Genomic DNA, 24939 nt, shown 5'->3' on the forward strand with positions numbered 1-24939 from the left:
TTTCCAATTATACCCGATGCTGCTACCTCTGGTGTTTCTTTGATGGCCTGTTGTAGGGCTTTTCCACTGATTCCCAGGTCCTGCAACAGTTGATGTCGATGCTGCCACAAAGCCCAGACATCCCGCTTCTACTGGGCAGATTTTTGCTGTCCAGCCCCACTATTCTGACTACGCTTCAAGCTCTGTATATCGCTGTTTCTTTCTTTCAAAGGCTTCCTGCGGAGCTTCCTCCCCAGGGCCTGCGAGCTCCATGAAATACATCATGTGCTGAGAGCTGGAACATGGAACCAGATCAGGCCTCAAGTTAGTGATGGCAACAAAAGAACAGTAAGCCACTGGCCCACATCCACCAGCATCTGCCAGGCCCGGGTTGCCTCCAGCTGCCCAAACTCTTTGGTGGAATCTTCTGTTGTCCTTGTTTTACTCTTTACTCAAGTATATTAGTTCTGCGTATATTAAAGTCTCCAAGTTTCTGGCTGCCTTGAAGAGAAATAAGCACCACCTCTTTTCTGACCATGATGCAGTGATGACAGAGAAACCCACAGCTTCTTGACAATCCCTTACAATGCTCTTTATACCAAAATCCCCCCCAAAAACCTGACAGTTACATGATGAAGTTCTTGCTATGCCTCCCAAAGACACCAAGATCTCCACTTTTAAAACTCCTCTCCTAACCTCTGCAAGCACATCAGTGTAAACTGCACAGAGCGTAAGTGACAAAGATAGAGAGCTAATGTTAGCTATCTTCATTTTTCATGTGTAACATTAATTTTTGATGTTATTGACACTAACCGATCTTGTAGTCAGTGGTCTCTCAGGCTTTTAAATTGATGTGCTGTTGAAAGTAGCTAATCTAACATAACGCCAACTTCAACATTAACATTGCCTCCACGATAGCAGTGCACCCTAAAAAATATTAAAACGTCTCATCACATTCAGAGAACCACAGTTTTAACAAGAACCAGGAGAGCCGAACACATTGTTCCCGTTCATAAAGAATCCTCTTTATTACAACTTGAGTGTTATTTTTATGGTTTTGGCCATCATTTCTAATAACACTGTGCTCACGAGAGATGTGGGAACAGCAACTGGTTAGCCAGTCTTGTTTAAAGGAAAAAATGAAGGCAAACTGCAATATTAATAACCCAAGCTGTTTGTTTTTGAACATCCATCACAGTCTGTGGTTCAACTTTGACCTGCTGTCACGGACATTACAGGCGTGCTGCCCGTTGAATTTACGTGATTTAGACAATCTGTCTGAACCTGTGTGACTGTCTGCTGTTTGTCTTTCTGTCTGGATTATAGTGATTTGGTTGAGATCAACAAAAGATGTCCAAAACTATGAAATTAAAGCCCAAGTTGTAATATACATTTCTCTTAACATCAGATGAGGTAATGAGATAACATATACTTTATTGCCTCCAAGGGGAAATTTGGCATCTGTCTCTGCTTGGGCACAAGGCTATTCACAGCTGTATTCATCATAATATGAATACAGAACAAAATATAAGATGATACAAAACAGCACAGTACAGTAGCACACATAAGATAGTACAGTAGTACATCAAGACACAGCAATAAAATACATACAACCATAACAAAAATGAGTACAACGCAATAAAAAGGGTGCAAAATACAATTAAAAGACTTGTAGAAAATTGCACATGCACTTTGAAATAAATGCATAAATATGCAGACATTTTAAAATGAAGACTAAAATCATAACTTGCGTGAACAGCAGTAAATGTTCTCAGTTGCTCGGCTTCAGTTGCAGCCTCCTGATTGTGCCACAGTTGTCTGATGGTCAAGACCATTTTGAGGAACCTGTAATAATAAACCGTAAATGTCCTATAAATCTTTACATTGGCTTTCATGTGTTACTTAGAAGAGCTGCTGCTACTTCATAAATCATGCCATTGGTGTAAAGCCAAAATACATTTCTAATTTGTTTGAAGACTATAAACCAAGTGGGCCATTTATATCTTTAGGAAGCGGCTGGAGCTCCAAACCAGCAGCACAATGAAGCTCTGTTTAGTTACAACACTCATAAATGGAACCAACCATTTAACCACTTTAAAATCCAAATTAAAACCTCTTTTGTTTCCTCTGTCTGTAAACGACTCTTTTATTCCTGGACAAATAGTTGCTATTTTTATTTTGTTTCATTTCCGTTCTACTTTAATTGATTTACTTTTCCTCTTAACTGTGTTTTTTTTATTGTATTTCTTTGTCTAATGTAAATCGCTTTCAGTTGCCTCTGTGTTTCAAAGATACTTGCTCCAACTGTCTCACAGGGTCATCTCTCTGCTGGAAAGAGAAAGTCTTTGAGGACAGCTTGAGGGGACAGACTCTTGTCATTAAAGAGGAACTCTCTCATCGTGGAGAAAATGACTAACCATATGATGTAAACCCTCACCTCACAAACTTTTTTTTGATCTGGAAAAACCTCAACTTTTCCAGCTCCGTCTTGCGGTGGAAGATATTTCCCTTCACACAATGAGCAAACTTCCTTTTTAATCTTGCAGGATGCACTTTGAGCCAGAGCGTGCGTGCATGCTGAGGCTGGGAAAAGTGAAATCTGTGCTACCTTGAAAGCAGTAAGCTGCTCTCTCTGGAGCAAATCGCTCCTGCTGCTCGGCCTCCTAATCCCTCATGGAGCTGCCGTGTTCAACACACACTCCAATAACACTCCGCTTCTGTTTTCTGACACACGCCTCAGCTTTATCTGTGCTTCCTGTCTTTCATTTGCTTCTCATCCACCAGCTAGAGTTGGAGAGACCCCCCCTCTTCATCCTCCATCCATCTTCTACCCCGAACAGTCGCTGCTCCCAAAGGAGATGTCAGTGCAAAGAGAAATCATGTCCGTGATCACAAAAACTTCAGTGCTCTGACAAGCCAAAGCCCAGAGCACCAGGGACGGTATGTGTTTGCGTGAGAGCAATCGAGAGAAGTGAAGTAAGGGGTGAAATTATTTGTTTGTTTATATGTGTTCATGTGTATAATGATTCTTTCAAAATTCCCCTGTCGACTAACATCTGACAGCAGGAGGACAATAAATCCCAGGCTCCTTGTTAAGACAATATTTTGGACTTGGACTCCGGCACACATTGGTCTGTGGAATGTGAATGTGATAGCTTGTAATTCCTCACATCTGCTTTCCTCATAAGCGTCCACATCTTTATATGGTCAAAAATTCTGTGGCTCCTGCTGTTTGGTAACAATGTCTAGAAATGGCCTGAGATCATCTAATCACGTCCATATCCACATTTTGACATCTGTGCTGTAGCCTATTCACAAAAATGTGTTGTGCACGCTCTCTCTTGCTAAAACTTGATGTTTAACTGACCAATACGTAACAGTTGTGCGGCCAAAAATGTAAACAGCAGTCCAAATAGCGAGTTGGTGCCATAGACAGTAAATTAACTAAGTTGAAATCCTATTTAATGTACAGTCTATGGTTGAAGCAAGTTGGTTCACCCGACCCCCTCGTCCCTAAACTTGGGGAGGCTCAGGCAGGCTGCAGGAACACCGCAGGAGCAGTGACAATTACAAGCAATTGTAAGTTGAACAACTGTGTGCGAGGCCCTGCTCACATGCATGCACATGAATCACAGATGCACATATTCTTACTGTACTGCATTATTGCACCCGCAATCTCAGCACAACACATTTTTGGCCAGGTACACTACAAACAGTGTCGCAGAGTAAGTTAGGTGTCTATGTATTCATAACTAATGTCATTTTCATAAGTCAGCCTTGTTTTGATATAGTTGGAGGACAGTTTACTTACTTGTAACTTCCTTCCAAACCTTGTGTTTTTCAGAGATATTCCCATTAAAAGGCTGCTGTGGATCATGTAACAGGAGCCGCATCTCTGCCTTGTTAATTAGTCTCTCGTCCTCGCGGCTGACTGCTTTGATGACAGGAAATAGAAATTTCAAGGACATCAGCATCGATTTTGACCAGATGAAATATGCTGGAGGTAAAGCAAGTGTTTTTTCAAACAACAAATTGCTCAGCCTGTTTGCGTTTCACTCATCAGGCGCTGTAGAGGTGTGAGGCCCTGTACAGGTGCACACTTCACACAGCCCATGTACCGGTTGAGCTCTGGAGTTGGAATTCAGTGACTGCCTGCCAGACTCCATTAACATAAACCTCAATTTAACCGTTATAAGCGTCTTCTCTTTCTACAAGATTATTAATGATTTCTTATTACTCATAATCAGACACTAACTCATTTGGTGAGCATTCAACATTAACTTGAAGTCTAATTAACATGAAACAAGCAAACAATAACACAAGTTACTTAGCATGTTTCCTTTATCTCTGATAACATATCATGGTCATTTTATGATTTATTCCAGTAAATATATTACACTTTTCTCCTTGAAGCAAGTACAAGTTATCATTAACATGCATATTGCTGCTGGAGCACACTTAGTGTGCGTACATTGTTTCCCCTCGCTCTATGAGAACCACACTACTTTTGTCTGAGCAGACTGACGGGGCCAAGTCCTGCTTGGCTCACTCGCTGAACTCCGTTGTCATGGTGACAGAGACGTCGTGGCAGTTGGAGTGCATCTCCTACAAAAATAAGACCAGTACAGAGCATTATGCATCTACTCGTGCTGCCTCTTTACTATTAATGGACATAAATATTTATATGGTTTGGAAGATATTTTCACGGTGGAGGAGAGCCGGTGGCCTGTGGCGGGCAGAGACATGAGCTGATGAAGTGGTCTGTGTCAGACATTTGTGACTGCGTGCTCATGTGTGGATGCACAAGTGCCTCTCTCAGCACCCTTAAATCTCTACAGTAAGAATAATAATGTAGGATTTTAACGTAACACTGAAACAGGGTTTTTATTGTGTTTTACATGCAGTTAAATCTGAGTCATCTCCAGCAACCCTTTAAATTTGAACCGTTAATTTCTGTTGCAGAGCTCATACATGCTTTGATTCTACAGAACATGAAATCATATTGTAAATATACTGCAGTATCAGGGCTCCGCAACAGAAAGTAATACTGCATTATATTTACAATATATGCTTTGATGCTACAGTGCTGTGGCAATTTGTTAATTACAATGATAGGTCAGCCAAGAACAAATGCATTTGCAAAGATTTGGATACTTTGTTGACTAGTTGACTACTGTTTTGAACCATAATTCACTGATTTGAGCATCTTAAATGTGAATATTACCTGCTTTACTGTGTTTAATATGACTGAAAATTTAATATTTTGCATTTTAAGATTGTCAAAGGCAAAGATAAGAGAGCCAAATCAAGCATGTGGAGATGCTACCACAGTGTTCACTGTTATTTCGCATGATTACAAGTAACTGATTTATCCAGAAATAGCTGATAGACTAATGGATAATCAATAAAAATCATTAGATGATATAGACAAGATTTTTATCATGGTTACATCTGTTAAATAAAGCATTTTAGACAGTAATACAGTATATTTAAAGCAACCTTATGCAACTTTTTACCTTAAAAAAACAGCCTCTGAATCAGTTTGATGGTTTGCAGCTCCATATCCCAAAAGGTGTTTTAACACAATGATGGTTAACTTGGGTTGAGCAAGTATGATCTACTGTGAGAAGCACTATCACAACACCAACTATCTCACTGACTTTGGGTCATATTTTATGGGGAAAGTGTTTTCTGGTTTCCCCTCTGACCTGGCTAGCTGTTTCCCTCTTCTACTGCATATTTATTGTACAGATATGAGAGTGGCATCAATCTTTTCACCTGACTCTCGGCAAGAAACTGATAAAAAACTGTTTCCCAAAATGAATTACTCATTTTACAACCAAGCAGGAAAGTAGTTTTTCGTTTAATTCAGAGAGGGAGTCTGGATTCTGTCCAGCCACCTTGCAAACGCCTAAACCAAACAATGTGGAGTGGGAGAAAGACAGCAGGAAGAGCAGTGCAGGCTTACATTAAATAAACACAGTCCAGCCTATCTGTATTTGCTTTTCTTAGCTTTTCATGAATGACACTCACTGGCTACAAGGTCACCCTGTCACTTGAATGTGATGTTTGAGATCTATATTTTATTGGCTTCTGTGGCGCCTGTGTTCACGCTGGATGCTTTGCTCCTCCATTTCTCTCTTCAGCTTTGTTCTCTAACACACACATCCTCTTTTGTCTCTCGTCTTTCTTTTTAAGATTCTCTTGAATCTGTAACATTATTTCTGGTAAAAGTGTAGCATAGAGGCTCCTCCCCGAGGGCTTCCTGCAGTGGGCTCAGCTTTATAGCAGATTAAATCATAAGTAGAGCCCGTGGAATCTACAGAGGGAGAGAAGAAAAATCATCCTCTTTTATATTTCATTTGCATGCTTTCTTCATCTTTTTCTCCAGGCCTTTTGGTTAACGTGACCCACCTCCCATTGCTGTCTCACAATCTATCCTCTCCATGATGACTAATTTAAATGGCTTTGATAATCCGTTAGTACTATGAATTAAATAGCCATTAGAAGAAGCTTCACAGGGAATGAGGTGAATGGAGCATGTGGCCTGAGCCTGCTCTCCAGCTCGCCTCTGTCTCTGAACCAAAAGTGCTATTCACTGATTTAAAGCATTACTTAAAAAACAAAAAGGAACAAAAGGAAAAGCTTAAAAATGCTCCTATTCAGTTGCAGTTTATTTTGTTTGAAGACAGAGTTAAGATATTATTTTGCAGCCATCCATTAACAGCCATTCAGATCTTTTTAAATTCAATAACAACACAATCGATATCCTTATTTTCAGACCATTATCCCCGTTTACAGTAAGACTGGAGTCCAACTTTGTAGAACAGATTGTATGGCCTTTGCAGTTGTGCTGTCACTATACTTTATTTATTTATTCTACTTTAACAGCCACTAAGAATATGTGTAAAATATATCTGCTATGTGTCTGCATTGTCTACATCTTTAGGTATTCTCCAAGCAGACAAAACATCGGATCAAGTGGGACTTTTATTATATTTTAGCTTCCTTTATCCTCCTTTACTGGATAACTCCTGAAAATATAATAATGGTCTCCTGTTGCCTCCTCCAATACCCAAACTGCGCTGAAGTCCTTATTAAATATTTAAAAAATTCTAATTTTCAGCTTCCAGTTACATTCTTTTCATAATTGTTAATACCTTTGTGGCAACCTGCAGATAAATCTTCCCACATCTTGTCCTCAATAATTGTATTCAATTATAGTTCTTCTCTTTCACATGGAAAGTATCTTCTGCTATGTCAGCTAATAACATTTTAAAAACATATTTTTTTAATAGGTTTTCTTATATAAAAGAAATACTGGGAGAGTGAGAGTTAGATGTGACAATCATTACCACTATTATGTCTCTGCAGGAGTTCCCAAAACTTTTCCCCTTGCAACCCAGACCTACAAAAATACACCGTGAATTGCAATAAACAAAACGCTCTTGAAAGTCTCTTCTTTGCACAGAGTTTTTTTTTTTTTTTACTGGCCCCAATTCTCAGAATGCTTCATTTGGAGATGTCTGTCCAATTTGTCCATCCTGACTGAGCTCCTCCCCACGTAAAACACACTGAGACCCCTCCTCTGGCTTAGACATCCCTACACACAGCATCTGGGCTGATGCACAGAGGTGTAGCAAACAAATAAATAGTAGTTACTGGATTTAATTCATATTTTAATGCATTTTACTCCGCATATTAGTGACCCACTTAAAACACGCCTGTGACCCATTTTTTGCCGCAACCTTACAAGTTTGGAAAAAGCTGCTCTATGGTAAATATGAAGCTAAAAGCAGCAGAGCCAGCCTACCTGTTTCCAGTCTTTGTGCTAAGCTAAGCTAACTGCTGGTGGTGGCTTCACATTTACTGTACAGATATGAGGTTGGTACTGATCCTCTCATCCTACTCTCACCACGTAAGAGAGTTTATCCCCATCATTTTTTAAAAGCATTATTTGTTAAAACTCTTCAGGAAGAAAGAAATGAGAACATTCTGAGAATTGTTTATTAGCACAATAAGAAAACATACAGTGAGCCATGATTGGATGAACTCTTGCGAACTCTCTGTTTTGCTAATGTTAAAGTATGCAGCATCAAAACAAGAAAGCAATTTAACTGGACAACTAAAGGCTGATTTATTATCCCTAGCTAATGTTAATGTTATCTCTTCAGTTGTCCCTATTTTACAATTTTAGGGTAGTGATTTTGGATATTGTTATTGCTGGGCTGGCTGGTGCTTTCTACAGAAGATGTGATATTGGTATTCACTTGGTGTTACAGCTGTAGATATGATGGGTGACTGTGCTATAGATGCTGTTTTGCGTGTGGTCAACGTTGTGTTTTGCCTAAAAACACAAACGCTGAGACCAATTAATTTTTTTAAATATATATTTTGAGCCCTTACGTCCCCAACAATTTTCAACACAAAGTGATGCCTTTGAATGAAGACCAAGAAGACGATTCACACTTGTTCTGGAGCTTAGAGAAAGACATGAACTCACTTCTGTCAAATAGCTGGTTGATTACAATCATGCCTTTCTCTGCCTGCCATCTGATACCATTATCTCACACACTGTAATGGAGGAAGTCTGGTCTATCCAGTTTTACCCTCGCTATCTCCCACTCTGCAGTTTAAACTTCTGATGATGTAAAAGATAGATAAAGGTCATAAATAAAGACACGCTGTAGTCATAACGCCTCTCCTCACTCGCGAGTTTGACTCATGGTTGGTATATTTTGACCACAGTCGGCTTAAAAGAACACAAGCAGTAATTTGTTCCAGTTTGCCAGTAGTGCATCCCTGCCAGGAGAGAGGAGGAGAGGAAAATGTTTTCATTATTAAACAAGGCCCTCCGGCAACAAACATCTGTATCGTTAGCGGTAATTAACAATGCACTTTCCTTCAGGATAAACAGTTTAATAAAGAAAGGGAAAGCAGCTGAGTTGGAAGCTCTTGACAGAGGTTGAGTGGTCGGAGCAGATTTACAACGAGTCTTCCTTTAAAGCTGGGAAACTGATGGAGAGGGCTCGTGTTTCTGTATGCGCGGTATTCCCTGAATCCACGACTCACGTGAAACTTTCATGCATCTGTCACTCTGAGTGGTATCACAGAGTCAGAGCAAATTGAACATTCGCCCTGAGGGAATATAAATATCATATTAAAGAATCGGATCCCTTTTATTAAGAATATGTACACCGCCAACTGACAGAGGCATGAATCCTCCCCTGATGGACCTGGGCTCCTGGATTTATGATTTAAAAATGAGCTTTTGTATGAAACTCGGCAGTCAGGTGTTTCCCCTGAAACCGCCTGCTGAGTTTTGACATGACAAAGAAAATAAGAGCCAACCAGCTTTGCTTTCACAATCTGCTTTTTTCTTTCCCCTTTCATTACGTCCTCCATCTCATACGGTTTGTGACACGTTTGCCTTCAATTCTTTGATGCTTGATCTTGAAGAAGTGGGACTTTGATTTGACAGCATTTCACAACCGATACGATGAGCTCATTGGCTGAGCTTTGATCAGAGGTTAAATGTTCAATCAGACTCCACACCTTCACCTTGTCTTGTCCTTGTAAAGAAATAATTACACCAGTCTGCCCCAGTTTCTCATGATACGGCGTTCCAATCCATCACCTGGATTATCTTTGAACGCTGATCACATCTTCAAATAATGAAACTGAGATCCATCTGTAAATTAATGTGTCACATCACTCAGACGTGATGAGGCTCATCTTTGCCCTGCTGGACGAATAACTGTCCGTTTCCTGTCCGTCTCTCCAATGGCTTTGACAGACTTGTTGGCAACATGACCTTTCCAGCTGAAGAAGGTGACCAAGCTGCTGTAATTACTCTCTTCATTTCAGTGAATTTGTTTAAACGATATTGACATAATTATTTATTATACATAACTCTTTTTGATGTATTATTTATTGATCATACACAATGGTGTCCATTTTGCAGATGCAGCAGGATGTTGGAGGTAAACATTGGGACAGGGGCGTTTCTAGAGAGGGGATGTGTAGGGGCATTGCCCACCACTGAAATCTGAGTGGCCAGCTTATTATCCCCAAATGTGTCGATCTGTCCAGTGAGAGGCGGCATCCTAGTTTGAACCAGCTGTTTGATGAAAATTTATAAATGTGCATTGTTTTTAAAAGGTTTCAAAGGTTGATTTCTTTAGGAAGAAGAAAATCACAAAATAACTTTTCACTGTGAAATACTGAGGATGATTTAAGTCTCACAGAGGGTGGACAGAGGTAGAATAATTTCTTTTTGGGGACTTAAAGAAAAAAATATGGAAGCTTTATATAACATTCGTCTGGTGCCACTCTGTTGTGTTGTGATTGTCAGGACAATCTTTTTAAACACAGTAAAATAGATATGAGAAATCGCAATTACATACACATGCATTAGGCCACTATTGCATAAGTCAGTACCCCACTTAGGCTAAAAAAGTCTGAACACGCCTCTGCATCTGGAGACTAAAATGTCCCGATTTCTCAATGAAGACGGCAAACAAAAGTCTGTGAGATCTGTCAGCCTATTGGCTGCAGTGGAAACAAGCTGTAAACAGAACAGGATCATATTATCACCTTTTAAGTTGACGAGGCAAAACTTTGAGCAAATAGTTGCCTATTGACACAACCAGCAGGTTTACCAATTACCTGTGCGAAGGAGGTTAAGGTTAAGGAGGCTTTTCGTTAAACTTGTTGGAACTGCAGCTGAATTTGTTGTGCATGAAACCTGTTGTAATTAAAGTGAATGTTGTGCTATGACTACAAGTACAACAAAAACAGCATCATTAATTCAGCTGGTATGTAAGAAATAAGCAGCTTAACTAACTTATTCCTACCGTTTTTCAAGTCAATGTCACAAAAATAAACTTATCTTAGCCTGCACACTCCAAGCGCCCCTCTAGTTGCTAACAGGGTCTCACTGCTGTTTGGTGCTCTGTAGGTTTTTAGAGTTTTAGCATTAAATAGGGCTGAAAACATAGCTAAGAGGACAGTGAAGGTGAACCAAACAGTAATGTTTCAGGCCTTAAACCCAAATCATGATCAAAAAGATGCTAAAACGCTCTGCAGAACTGAGAGGCGCAGAGTCGGGTATTAATTCTCTGTGCATTTATCACTACAAGCAACCTCTTTTACATGTGTTAATGTTAATCATAAAAACTTTAAAACAATAATTAAAACATATCAAATAGTAATAATTTTCACAGTCTGTTGATCAAATGTACATGTTACTAGATTTTAGTTTATGTTTGAAAGTCTGGTGGCTAAGTACTTTTTATACTGAAGGCTGAACATAATGTTTTTGCTGCAGGGATGTTGAGGAGATGAAAGCCTGAGCTGTTGACCTTGTGTGACCATTAGGGACTCGTGGTGGAGCCCACTTACAGTAAGTTCTGCATGGTGAGTGGGGATCAATAAAGACAAAATGCAGTCTTTATAATCCTCTCTCCTCCAAACAGTGACCTTTTATGAATCATCTGACATTTTTAATTTTTACTGCTGGTTTTAACAAGAACCTGTTGTCTGGTGAAGGAAAATATCCAAATAAAACTTAAGATGTCAAGGTATCTCTTTATGACATCACTTTTTCTCCAGCCTGAAGTGTTTATTTTGTTTATCCATGGAAACAGGACCAAAATAAACATTCATGAACCGCGCTAGGTTTTGTTTTGGACACTGATTTTTGGGTATTCCCCGTTTTATGTGTTTGTCAATGTAAGCATGACTGCATGCTGGTCTCATGCATGTAGGAACAGGTTAGCAAACACCGCTGTCACAGAGGGAGAGCCTGATTTGCGTTTCATGGTTTCAGATGAAATTATGCATGCGAGTTTCGGCACTTTGAACACGTTTGAGCAATTTTCATTTTTCTCAGGGAGTTGTGTTTACATCCATATCTGGTGACATCTGGAGTGTGATGAGGAAAAAATCCCTTGTTTGTATGCTCAGATATCTGTTCAGAGTATTGGACAGGTGTTTCCAGGGAACAGGCCTGTTCTCCTTATTGGCCACACTATGCACACACACGTAAGTCCCTGATGGTTGTCCTCAGGCCTGGTAGATCTCACATAGAGCAGACAGTAATGAGAAAAAGGATAACTGTGTTCCATCAACAGCTGAGCCCTGCAGCTCATGTCAGCATTAAATGCACATATATAGCCGCTGGCCATGCAGTTGCTAAGGAAGTGTTGGTATCCAAGCAGGAGTTGGCAGGGAAACATCCCCAAAGTTGATTCAAGAGATTGGATGCCGCTGGAGTTGATTTCAAGCAGCATCCATATTTCATTTATGTATGCTAGTTCTCTGAAGGGAAGGAGGGAAATTACCTGGGCATCTGTAAAAAGGCTGCAGCGTTAAGTGTAGCACGTCCAAAATAAACTCTGGGAACATCATCATCGGCTCGTGGACATAAAAAAACAACATTAGTGGTGGGATAGGACAGTAGCAAGAGTTATGGTTCTGAAAGCCCCCCCAGCTCAAACTGTATTAACAGGTCTACACATTAATCGTGGTGGTGAGAGGGGGTCTCCAACAGACCGGAGGCAAAAAAAAAGCAGTGACCACCATGACAGAGCTGTTTCCACACCTGGTTACTGCTTTCTAGTTAAAAGCTCTTGAAACCAGACACCCAGGCCTCTGCAGACGTGCCACCACAGTACACTGTAAAACATCATACAGCAGTACTTATGCATGAACTCCTCTGACTTAAAGTCTTATAACTTTCAACATCGTGTCAAAGATATCTATGTACTGTCTTGCAGAGAAATCTAAATTTAGCATGCCAAATCTCCTGAACCCGCTGTTTTGTTCGTCATCCCCAGAATCAGAGTGCTGGATGGAGTTGCTGTAAATCACCTCTGCACTGTTTTCTCTGTTGCCCGCCTGCCTGGCTCCAGTTCTGGTGCTCATTCTGGCACCTCCCCCTGCCAGCATTTTCCGTTCTTACATTTTGCAACTTCAAAAATGAGCTGGGTTTTCATTAAACTCATCAAATTAAGTTTCGAAAGAGACATGATTAGCATATTAGCAGATTTCCTTGCATGCATTTTTTTTTGTAGATTAATACCAGAAGCAGAAAGAAATTTCTTCTTTTACAATGCTGTGAATGAGATTTGTTGACTCAGCAATAAGGTATGCCTCTAGGCTCTACTTTTGGACCACTTCTGTTCTTCTTTTGTCTTATTTGAAATGTTTTATGCTCTTAACCTAAAGCACATTAAATTTTTTCATGAGCACTGATTGTTTTCTCAGTCTTTTCTGAGGTTGTTTTTTTTTCTCATTGAGTCGGTTTATTTTCTTTGGTAGGGATATGTGCTCTGGGTTCTTTGGTGTGTCTTCCTGTTTGTTCATGTGAGTGTAACTTTCAGGACTCCTCTTGGAAACAAAATCATCTCAGGGGTTTATCCTGATATAAATCTCGTTATACAGATGCTTATTACTTGTCATTTGAAGAAAACATACAGTACACGATGGAGACTTAAATTATGTCACAGTTGTTTCCTTTAATAATAATGAAACTAAGTTTTCACTTCAGTCCCTGAACCCCATACACTTCTAAGTTAACAAAAGCAGTGAAAGCAGCCTCACATGTTGTCTTTATTCTGATGCAGAAGTGTCTCCAACAGGAACAGCCAAAGCTGCGGAGTTTGAGGCAAATGAAGAACAGATCCTTCCTACTGAAAGTATGTAAGTAGAAAGGAAATGTGACTTTAATGTATGTCAGCGTGACAAAAGAAATCTGACTGAACTAACTGGAGATTTCTTTAGACATAAAAATCACTGATTTGAATAATTTTGTTCAGTTCAATACAGTGATTCTTCCATGTAGTTCGTTCCCCTTTTTCTCCACAAAGTCAGTACATTATCAAATGCACTTTACTACGTGCGTAGTAACACATCATCACTGTTAATATGGCCAGAGCATTGAGCACCAATTATGTCTGTCTTCAGTTCAGTGATATATTCTGCAACCACAAAACAAAACCAACACCCAGTTCCAGTCTGAACTTGTTACATTAATTATTATAACTTGTATGCAATGAAGACATAGGTGACCTGTTTCAAATGATGATCCCTGATTCTGACATTGGTAAAACATTTTTTTAGAAGGTCCTACAAAGTCTGAAATTTAACTTATTCAAACCTGCAGAAGCCCTTTCATTAATACAAGTTTTGCTAGCTAATATGAACATTGGTTTTTGGCCCAGACTGTATAAACAAATTTAGAAAACTTGCCTCACTTACTCCAGAACCTCTGTCTGTATCAATGTTTGTTCTTTTCTGGTGAAGAGGTGTTTATTCAGATAGCAGTAAAATTAGATCGTGTGTTGGTTTCCACAGTGTGGTTACTGCGGTTGCCAGTCACATGGCAAGCTGCAACTGCAAGCTGAAAAAGTTGAATCATTGTCGGCTCCAACGGCATTATAAAGGAAACACTTTAGACAGCAAGTAAAACTACATGCTGTCTGAAAGCACCTTTAGATTAATAGCTCAGCAGCCTATTTTCAAAAGAGTTGTTGATTGCAACTGCTGCCTTTGAGTAAGCTTTTATCTAGGATGTGATGTACTTTATATAGCAGCTGAATTAAAAACAGTGGCTTCAATCGCCAGAGGTAAGTAAAGTTTCATATCTGTTGATATTGCTAATTATTGATCACTGATGATATGTTGTCTACTCCAAATGGTGGAAGCGTTGCATCACATGGTTTGTTCCAAAGAACCATCTGGGAAGTCATCCTTAGAAACTGTTTGACAAAGGGCAGGGACTTGGCAGGTGATTGGATGAACCATCTGTCTATCATGTCTGAAACAGGCCGACTTTAACCAATCAGATCAACCAGTGGAGCCAGTTGAGAAGAGCGAAAACATCTTTTATATAACTGATGCTATTGCAGTATCTATGCTAACCTCCTCAGGCGCCGCCGTTATTTGACAGTTTCTCGCTGTCATCACACCTAAAACCACACCTGCAGCTGCCGGTAGTCCGTCCTCAGATGCTCATTGGCTGCACCACTTTTGCTGCCGACACAAACGGATGACTTGAAGCCTGTTTGGTGATTCTGTATCGTCAGTTCAGTTTGAAGATTTGCAGTTATGATTCTCTTAGGTTTAACCAACTGGCAGTGTTTTACAGTGCACCAGGCCGCAGCGCCTCAGTCCACAAATCATAATTCATTTTTAAAAATCTTTTATATCCCACAGTTCCACCACCTTCCAAGACTCCCAGACCAGAAAATGTGTCTGGGCTGGACCAACAACCACAGAGCTCCATACTTTCTGCTGCTGCACACAACCACAACCCCCTGACAGAAGAAGTGGCTCAGACCTGTTTGACTTAAACTTAACAGTGATGTCTTGTCAAAACACATGCAGAGCACACCTACAGCAACTGAGTGAATAAAAGAAATGAGTCTACAGCGTTAAAAATGCATGCTTCATCTGAAGTAAACGAAATCCCCAAATGAAACTGAAGAGAGAGGAATTCTGTGCGACAGACAAATGGATCCTTCCCTCCCTGTGAATCAGATTTCCAGAGGAGGAGGAGGAGGAGGAGGAGGAGGAAGAGGAGGAGGAGGGGATGCAGCGGTGGCTCCCCTGGCCTACTTTCCTCCATTCACCAGCAAGTTCTTCCTCCTGGGAACACTGGAGGTACAGTATATGGAGGGAGTTCAGCCACGCTTGGCCTGTCACTGCAAGACAGCAAAGAAATGGTTGCACTTAAGGGGGTGGTGGGGTGGGGGAGTCAGTCAGCACACTTACTGTACATAAAGAGGCAACAAGGGCAAAAATGGTCCAGTCATTCCTTGTTCCCATCTTTACACTCTCCATTTACTCTCGCTCCACACTCTTAGAAATAAGGGTTCCATAAGGGGACTTCCTGAAAGGCTGACGTTCTACTTAGAGCCATATGTCTCTGAAGAACCCTTTATAAGACAGACTGTTCCATTAAGAGCCATTTTTTATCTGAAGAACCCTTTTTAGAGGAAAAGAGTTCTTCAGGGATTGTTGAAATCCTCTTTGATCAGTGATTCGTCAAGGGTTTTTTGTTCTATAATATAAACGTGTTCCTGAGTGTGTTCTAGATAAAACCCTGGGAATATTAAAAAAAAGGTTGTAGGTAGAACCCCCTTGGTTAATTCTAGATAAAACCCTTGGAATATAAAAAGGTTCTCTGTGGAACCCCCTGGGTGTGTTCCAGCTAAAACTCTTCGGATATAAAAAGATTCTTCGTAGAACTCCCTGAGTGTGTTCTAGATAAAAGGTTCTCTAAAGAACCCACTCAGGGGGCACCTTTAAATGGTGGAAAGATTCTGGAAAGAACCCACCTGTAGAACCCACCTTTAGATGGTGGACAGGTTCTGGATAGAACCTCCTCCCTTCATGGTTCTAGTTAACATCTTTATTTCTCAGAGTGTGCAGCCTGTGTGCCTTGTGTGCGTTTCTCACCAGCTCAGACCCAGCAGATGTTTGTGTTGTGTGAATTCCTGAAAGAAGAGAAATATCAGGGCAGATTGACACATATCTTTACGCTCTTTCCCTCCCACCCTGCCTCCCTCACACTCTCTTTCTTGTATCCTCAGGCTCCTGTCACTGCCTGAGCTACAGCAGGTAGACATCCGTAATTATTAAGGTGGAGGAAAGGCTCACACTCAGTGCCTACAGGTGTTTTTCTTTAACGCACAGGAATGCACACAGAAATAGAGATTGTGCACAAATGAAACACAATACACAAGTAGAAAAATACTTCTAAAAGCTTTCTAATTTCAGATTCAGCGTGCTAATACTCCGATTTTCTTCTTTACGCCTCTTCCTCTTCGGATTTGTCCAATTACTGCTCTAAACAGCGTTGGGGGCTTGTTGCTAGGTTACACAGCCAGGTAACACACACCAGTATCACAGGAGTTGTTAAGATGAAGGTGTTTCCAAATAAAGACGATTCATTACCAGCTTTATTTCCAGCTTAAAGAGTGAAACTGTTGTCTCTATTGTCACCTCTTCTCCATCAGCTATGTGACAGACACAGTCAGCCTCACCAAGGCAGATGGAGATGCATGAATTCACAGATGATTTCATGTGAAAGCACACTGATTTTGAATGGTGTCACGGACAAATTCTTGCAGGAAAAAAAAAATATTTGCCACTTGCCTCATGAGGATGGTTTCTGGTTAAGTATCTGGGTTAAGGAAAAGGTTCGCCTCAAGACAATTACATGTTGAAGTGAAATTCTGGAAAACCAGATTATGACTAAGACAATAAAATGGAAAATTAAGCCTGCAAGCCTGAATGTGTTTGTGTGTGGTTTTCCCCTGAAGGGCATCCAGGAGATGAGTCTTGCCCGTCTACACGCCGTCTCACAGTTTGATCCCGGTCCCGGAGTCATAGAGGGGGCAGGAAGCCGTGAGGCATGGCACGTTTCCTCTGGGAGCTGGCTGATGCCCCCTGACAGATTGAGGCTGCAAAGATGTGTTCAGTGTCTTCGTGCGTGCATCTGTGTTTATGTATCTCCGTGTCTCAGGGATGTTGCATTTATCAGAATAATGGGAGGTAAACTGCACAGCTGGAGGAAAGACTTCCATGGCTTTGTTTGTTTGTTCATACAAATTAAATAAGAAAAACTAAAATATACGAATCATAAAAGCAATCATCAGAGCTTCATGACTCATCCTCCTGCTGTGATTTCCGCCCTATTTCTTTTTTCTTTAAGTTGGCAGATAACTTTTTAATTGCCCACAGAAATTGTACATTTGATTTAAAATGAACAGTTTGACATAAAACTGTAATACAGAGGAGTTATTGGCTACGGGGGGTAGTAAGTTGAACGTATTTCTTGCGATACAACGACCGGACATAGTGACTTCAAGGTAAGGTTGCTAGGCAACCAGCAGCCAAGAAATCACAGCATCTGGATGATTATTCCCAAGAAATATGGTGTATTCCATTTGAACTGAAATTTCTGAGTTCCCAGTCGGATAATTCAGCTGAAGTTGGATTTCCTCACCAACCCTGACCTGAAAATCCAAGATGGCTGTCCACGCATCAACAATAGTAAAAGCTGTAGTAATGTACTGTTTATTAAGACTTTTGTCTTTTGTGTCTCATAAACTCAGTTGTCCCCATGGTACAGTCCAACAAAGGCTTTCCTGGAGTGTCCAGCTTAGATATCCGAATGCAGTGTGGCATCATTCCCACCTCCGACTTCAGACGTCGAAGGTAAATGGAAAGCTGCAATAGTTCCAGAATGTACCACCCTGTAAAACCAAATATTGTCTTTAAATTTCTGTTGGTGCGCGACTTAAATAAATGGGATCTATCATAGAGAGAACCACCCTGCTTTCAGTTTTTATGCTAAGCTAAGCTAATTGCCTCTTGGCTCCTACTATGTGCCTAACGCTAGAACCGAAATGATCAGTTGATCATTGACTTTTCTGATAATAAATCAATAATTTAAGCATTTTTTCAAGCAAAGCTGCCAAACATTCTGTAGGTTCAGCTTCTCTAGTGTAGGAATTTGCTGCTTTCACTAGTTTTTTATCATTGTGAATTTTGTATATTAGGTATTTTTTGGTTGTTTAGACAAAAGAAGCACTCTGGTCAGTGATCTGGGAAATTGCGACATTTTTCACCTTTTTTTTGTTACATTTTATAAACTAAATAATGAATTGATTAATGGGGAAAATAGTCAGAAGATGTAAATAATTGTTTGGTGCAGCTTTACTTGACAGACCGACGAGAAAACAATGCAGGAAAACAAATCAGCAAGTGTACCAAAATGACAAACTATTCTCTTGTACCACACACACATGCATGTCAGCGTAAATTGAAAAGAAGCTGCACGGTTGCAACGGGAAAAGCGCTTTAATGCCATTTTAAAGCTGCACATCAACCACATTTCAACATGAGAAGAGACAGTTTTATCTCTGTGCACCAACCACAGAACTGAATGGTGAAATTACATCCCATGTTTAATATTTACATATTAGAAAAACATTTCAAGACAAAAGAATCCAGAATCACATTACCAAAAAAAAAGCAATATTAAATTGCTCCTCTGCTGTTGCCAGGGAAATTCCTTAAGACAACATCCCCTGTGTGCATCTGTGTGTGTGTACGTGTGTGTGTGCACAACAATAAGGCCTACTTTGTGAGAGCTTGTGAAGCATGTCCACAGCCTGTTTAATGAGATAGCATGTGGTATGATGCTATGTGTGTGAAATTGAAGCGCGGGCTGTGTAAATTGAATTAAATGGGTTTGTGTGCGATAAGAATGCGCATGTGAGGAACGGCCTGTAAGCTAGCATAGTCCGCCTGTCAGTGTGTGTGTGTGTATGTGTGTGTGTGTGTGATTAACATGGACACAAGAGTAAATTTTATTGCCAGCAGCTTGAATGTAGGAGGAACAAGTAGACGGTACACCAAATCATGCCAGAATAAAATGGGTTTCAAATGATTTTTTTTTGCACATGTAATGAACACAGTGTGCAATCCAAGTTCCCCAAGGTTTAACATCCGCATGGCTTTATTGGAAGCTTTCACTGAAGTAAATAGTTAGTTAAACTTGTTCCCTGCAGCAGCAAAACGTTCCATCACCTCGTCTGACTCACCTCAAAATGTCATTAATTAGAGTTTGGAGAGGAAAGGCATCCCTTTCCTTTTCTTTTGTATCACTCGCTGCTTTCAAATCCTCTCTTTGAACCTTAAGTTTAAGATCTGAGTCATTTTAAAACTTAGATTCCTCCAAAGTGACTTAGACCATCACAGAAAAGGTTAGAACCTAAGACAATGAAGAGGTAAAAAGTACACAGATTCTTTACACAAGCAGAAGTGCACAGAAAAAGAAAAGACTTTGGTAAAAGTAGAAGTGCTAATTCAACTTCTTTACTCAAGTAAAAAAAATCTTGTTGCTCCTTTTTTCCTCTTTTTTCGTCTTACATCTTATGTCATTGTTTGTAACCTGTTTCATCTTTTCTCTTGCTACAAAATTTTTCATGTGTTACACAATTTACATCTTGTTAAGTCATTTTTCATTTGAACAGTTGTCTTTTCTGTGTGTTATTGTCCCATCCATTTATGCTGAAATAGGTCTTGATTTTGGGAATGCAATGATACAAAATAAAAATAAATGATAATTCCCCTAAAATGCATTGAAACTAAAAACCTAAAAACTCTACTTAACTACAGTAACAAAGTATTTCTACTTTATTTATTACTGATGAGGTTGGAGCTGTACATTGACTGGTGTACTACATCCCCAGGGCCACAGATCACTGCATTTGTTGATCAATTACTGATTAGCTAAGAAAAACAAATAATGACTGACCTGTGTCAGGGCCTGAAGAGAGGACGCCTCCCCAACACCGGCGATCCATGAGAGCGCTCAAAGACGGCAGGGGGAGGAGGAGGTTCAGTGATTCACCTCAGCCTTTTTTACTCTCCAAGCCCTCTGAAAATACCCAAGGAGCCAAAAAGAAAATACCTCACAGCTGTTCTCTGAGCAGCCAAGCCATTCTTGTGATACTTTTCTCACACAGGCGGCGGAGGCCCTGCGTCTGAACCGGGCTCCCGACGAGCCCGACGAATCCGACCTTTCCATAAGCTAATCTCTGCCTTGTTTTAAACTTCACTTGTCGTTTATTCTTGACTTCAAAAAATGCTCTTAAAATTGCAGGATTCCTGAGGGCCAATAAGGAAGGGATCAGGAGAAAACACAAGGAGGCTGGGGGTTGGAAGTATCACGTATGCCACTGGGAATGTCAGTGTCACGACCTTAGAGGAGAAGGCAAAAAGATCAGTCTCTGGAGCGCTTATCTTGCTCTCCATCTGTAGTAGATTTTGTGACACGAGGAGCACAGAGGGATAGAAAACACTTCAGGTCCCCCTCTCACCCCCTCCCAACCCGAAACAAAAGCACTCCTCTTGTTTTCTAGCTGTGAGAGCGGCACACAGCATGAATAATTAACAAGGGACAAACAATAACTATCAGCTGCCTATCCCTATCTGAGCGTTGTCACTTATCTGTTGCTGGAATCAAAAAACCGTGTTGAGCTCGTTTCTCAAGACAGCAATACTCATTACTCTCACAAAGATAATATCCCTCAGGATACTCACTAGATGCAGTAATTTGTTGTAGTCTGTGTTGTAAAACTTTTTCATTACTTTCCCCACACAAGCGATGCTGTGTCTCATCTCATCCATCTGATTAAAATGTTGACTTCCACAAAGTCTGTGCAAAAGATCATCAGGATAAACATAATGATGTGCATGTTTATTTTGCAACATAAGTCCTGCATTTTCAAGCAAATGGCACTTCCCTGCTGAAATGGCAAACTGTAGAGAAAGATAAGAGCCATCTGATAAAAATATTTGAGGTCTGAGATAGTTATCTGACATTTAACCAGAAAAAAAAGTCTGAATTCGAATAAAAATGTCAAAGTTAAACTTCTGCTTGGATACATTTTATTCTGCAACTCAAATAAGAATTCTAAGATTTAAAAAATGCATTTGTAATTAAAAGACCTTTTCCCCAACACTCAGCATCATGACACCAAAGCAATCATTTTGGGAATAAGTGCATTCAGCTCCTGGTCTAGAGTTAGATGAGAGGATTGGTACCACATCCATATTAATCTGTTAAATGTACAGCCAGTGGCATGTTAGCTTAGCCTAGCACAAAGACTGGAAACAGGGGGCAGTGTTTCTCCTACTGCCCCTGCCTACGAGTTCCTGCTCAGCCAAATGATGTCACTTATATATTTGCTACAACCTCCATGGATCAAAAAATCCCTATAGACAGTCATAATTGAACTTGTTTGCATTTGAGGTGTCCTGTCAACAGTTTTACAGGTGTCACTTTTATAATGGTGGCTCCTGGGGTAAATGTTTTTTGGGGATTTTTTCACTGCAATACTGCAAGTGGCCACTGGGCAAAATTGGAAAGAAGACTGAGCAGCAACACCCTATCCAGGTCTTACCAGCCTCAACTAGCAAGTTACTGTATTTCAGTTGTTTAATCTGTACCAAAAAAGGAAGGGTTTCTGTACTAGGCCTAGTTTTTATGCAGGTGCAATAACGTCAACCTCACCAGTGACAACAAGACTTAAGGAAGTTGCTGCTACTGACCAAGAAATAGCATGGATGTATAAAAAGAAATAGTCATGCACATAAACCCCATTAAAACCACTGTGATTTTAACAGTTTACCCTGTTTATGGTCGTTATTTAAGGTTAGGGTTATATAAGCTACTTTAGGGTTATATAGGCTATTTTTAATTATTTTTTTTCTACATTAGATTAGCTTTATGCTAAATTAAACTATGCTAACTGAGTTTGGAGTAGTATCAGTCTTCTCAACAGTCTCAGCAAGAAAGCAAATAAGCGTATTTTCTCAAAATGTGGTACTTGTTTAGTTTGAAAAAACATTTAAAGGACCAGTTTGTAGGAGTTAGTGGCGTCTAGTGGTGAGCTTGAACACCGCAAACACTTCACCTCACTCTTGTCTTCCAAGTGAGTAAGAGAACCTTCGGTGGCAGCGAAACTTGCGAAAAAGGACCTGGAGGACCTGCGCGCTCTGTTGATTTAACAGCTCATTTTACATGAAAACACAACAGTCCTTATTTTCAGGTCATTTTACACTGATGAAATATATTTTTGAAAATTTTATTCAATTTCTGTAATATTCTTTCAATAGATCCCTGCAAATCTAGACCCCTAAAGTGAAAGAAACCAACTTCTATTCAAAGGAATTTGTTACATCTAATTTTGACAGGCCATTCTGTTGATGCAGATGGTGAAATACATCATTTCTGCTGCACAGAGTTTGTGTTTCCCTCTCTCACAACAACAACAACAACGGAGGGACAATAGTGGAGGTAAACCGGAGGCGTGTGTGTGTGTCGGAGTCAGTCTCCGCCCTCCGGAGCAGAACAGCCTGCTGGATGAGCCGCTCAGCTTTCAGCGACTTCACCAAACTGTTTGCATACCAGCCTCCCCTCAACACTGCATGCTGTCCAAACTGGGATCGCACATCTCGGAGCTGGATTTGTACTCGCTGGACGGTGCCGGGCACACTTCACCTCCGTGGACATCCCAACTGATCGGCTGATTCGTTGTTTTTTAATTGTTTTATTTGAACTGTTACCTCCGGCAGTCCCAGGCTCTTTAAATCGGCTGTTTTAGTGACATTTTCGCAGGGAAACAGCTTGTCACAGCCTGAGGTTTCGGCACTGAGCTGCGCTCTGAGGTAAGAAACATGTCGCTGCTTAACGAAAGTGTTTTTAACTTAAACGTGTGTTGAAATGGGAGCGAAATGTGTTGTTTTGTGATTGAACGGGCTCGTTATTTACAACAGCGTGTCTAATGCGCGATGTTGTGCGCAGGGCTTGATTTCTGCTCACTTTGTTGCTGCAAGTTACATTTTCCCCTCGTGTGAGCCACAGAAGCCGAATAAACACATTAAAAGGTAAATTAAATGGAGAAGAAACATCATCCTAATTGATTAAGTCGTTTTTTTGGCTGTAACACCATGCAGACTTTGAGTTAACCTCAGGTCAGTTTTTCTCATTTAGGAATAAACACATCCTCTCGCTCTAACACTGAAATCACCCTAGTGAGGATCAGTGTGTGAAATGCAGCTTGATATGCAGCACTGTACGAATAATAGTGGGTTATAACAGAATGAGAAACCTGACATCAGGGGAAATCCGGACCGATGTGTGTCAGTCTCCAAAGCTGGCATCCTTCCCACGGGGGTGCTGCCATAGCCGAGGTGGAGGAGGAGGAGGAGGAGGCTGTCTGCAGAGATGTATGGGGTCACCAGATGGATGTCTCTGACGGCGCTACCTTTGCTGTAGGGCAGGAGTTCACTGTCAGTTTGCATTAATCACAGGGATACATCATCCAAAACCACCTCTGTGTCATCTCCGCTGGAGCGAACATGACACATTCAAAAGGGAAAAGTCAATACTGCAATAACACGCTTTATTATTACAAAGCACTGAGCATTTGAAGTGAATGAAGAGAAGTTTGGGCACCGGCAGCTGAAGAAAAGTGTAGATTCGGAGTAAAAAAAAAAAAAAGTTTCTGCTCACACAGACTTCAACATTTGTCACAGTAACAGCTGGAAATAAGGTTATAATCAGATACGCCCCTGGAGGAGATTGGCTCCAAGGGACCCATTAACACACACCACTGTCCAGGTGAGTGTGTTATTCTGGGCTTTCTTGCCTCAAGTTAAAGTCACATCCACTCAGTCCGGCTCTCAGTCTCCCTGAGGCTGCTACAGAGTGAAAGAATCATATCACACCCCAGCAGCTTGGACAGACTGAAAAATCAGCTCCTGTCATGATTAATGAGCTGGGCTGCTATACTGCTGCATCATGTGGAGATTTCTCTCTGTTTCTCGTTTCATCCCACCCTCTTTTGTCTCCCTACCCTTAATGATTGGGAGCTAAGAGTTTGCAGGGAGAAGAAGGAGCGCACAAACTGGAAACAGAGGCGTGTTTGTTCACCATGTTGTGGGTGAACATTTGCCTTGTCAAAAAAAAAAAAAAAAGAAAAAGAAACAGTAGTATTGATGCTTTTGGAGCAGCTGCCAACACGGATGACTAAACTCCGCCTGAAGCCTTTCTTTCCTCGGCTTGATTCACATGAGTGTTTGGGAAATAGTTTTGTTGCTCAGACACACACACACACAAGTGATGTCTGCAGGATAAGTGCAAATGCAAACAACAGGGTTTGTAAACCCACAGTGTAATTTATACAGGGAATAAAGGTTAGCAGCAACAATGCGGAGGATAGCAATTAGGAGGGAGCATGTTTCAGTGGATTCAAATCTCCTCCGAGCCAAGCTGGTATTTATTCCGCCTACAGATACAGAACACCTGGTGTGAGACTTGCCACTGGTGATCAGTGCACTCATTTTAATAGTGCCTCTGATAATGTGTTGCTC

At 40.7% G+C, this 24939-nt stretch overlaps 1 protein-coding gene across 1 annotated transcript in view; it reads left to right on the top strand.

The window, feature by feature from the left end:
* The first annotated feature begins 22933 nt into the window (after positions 1–22933).
* The window catches only part of tspan18b (tetraspanin 18b), a 51331-nt gene continuing 49325 nt past the window's right edge, over positions 22934–24939 (top strand). Inside the window, exon 1 of the mRNA XM_084734740.1 lies at positions 22934–23232. The gene's annotated coding sequence lies outside the window, so the exon portion shown is untranslated. The remainder of the gene's footprint in view (positions 23233–24939) is intronic.

Source organism: Lutjanus erythropterus, chromosome 13 (genome assembly GCF_056507025.1).
Source record: "Lutjanus erythropterus isolate fLutEry1 chromosome 13, fLutEry1.hap2, whole genome shotgun sequence".
Taxonomy (NCBI): Eukaryota; Metazoa; Chordata; class Actinopteri; order Lutjaniformes; family Lutjanidae; genus Lutjanus; species Lutjanus erythropterus.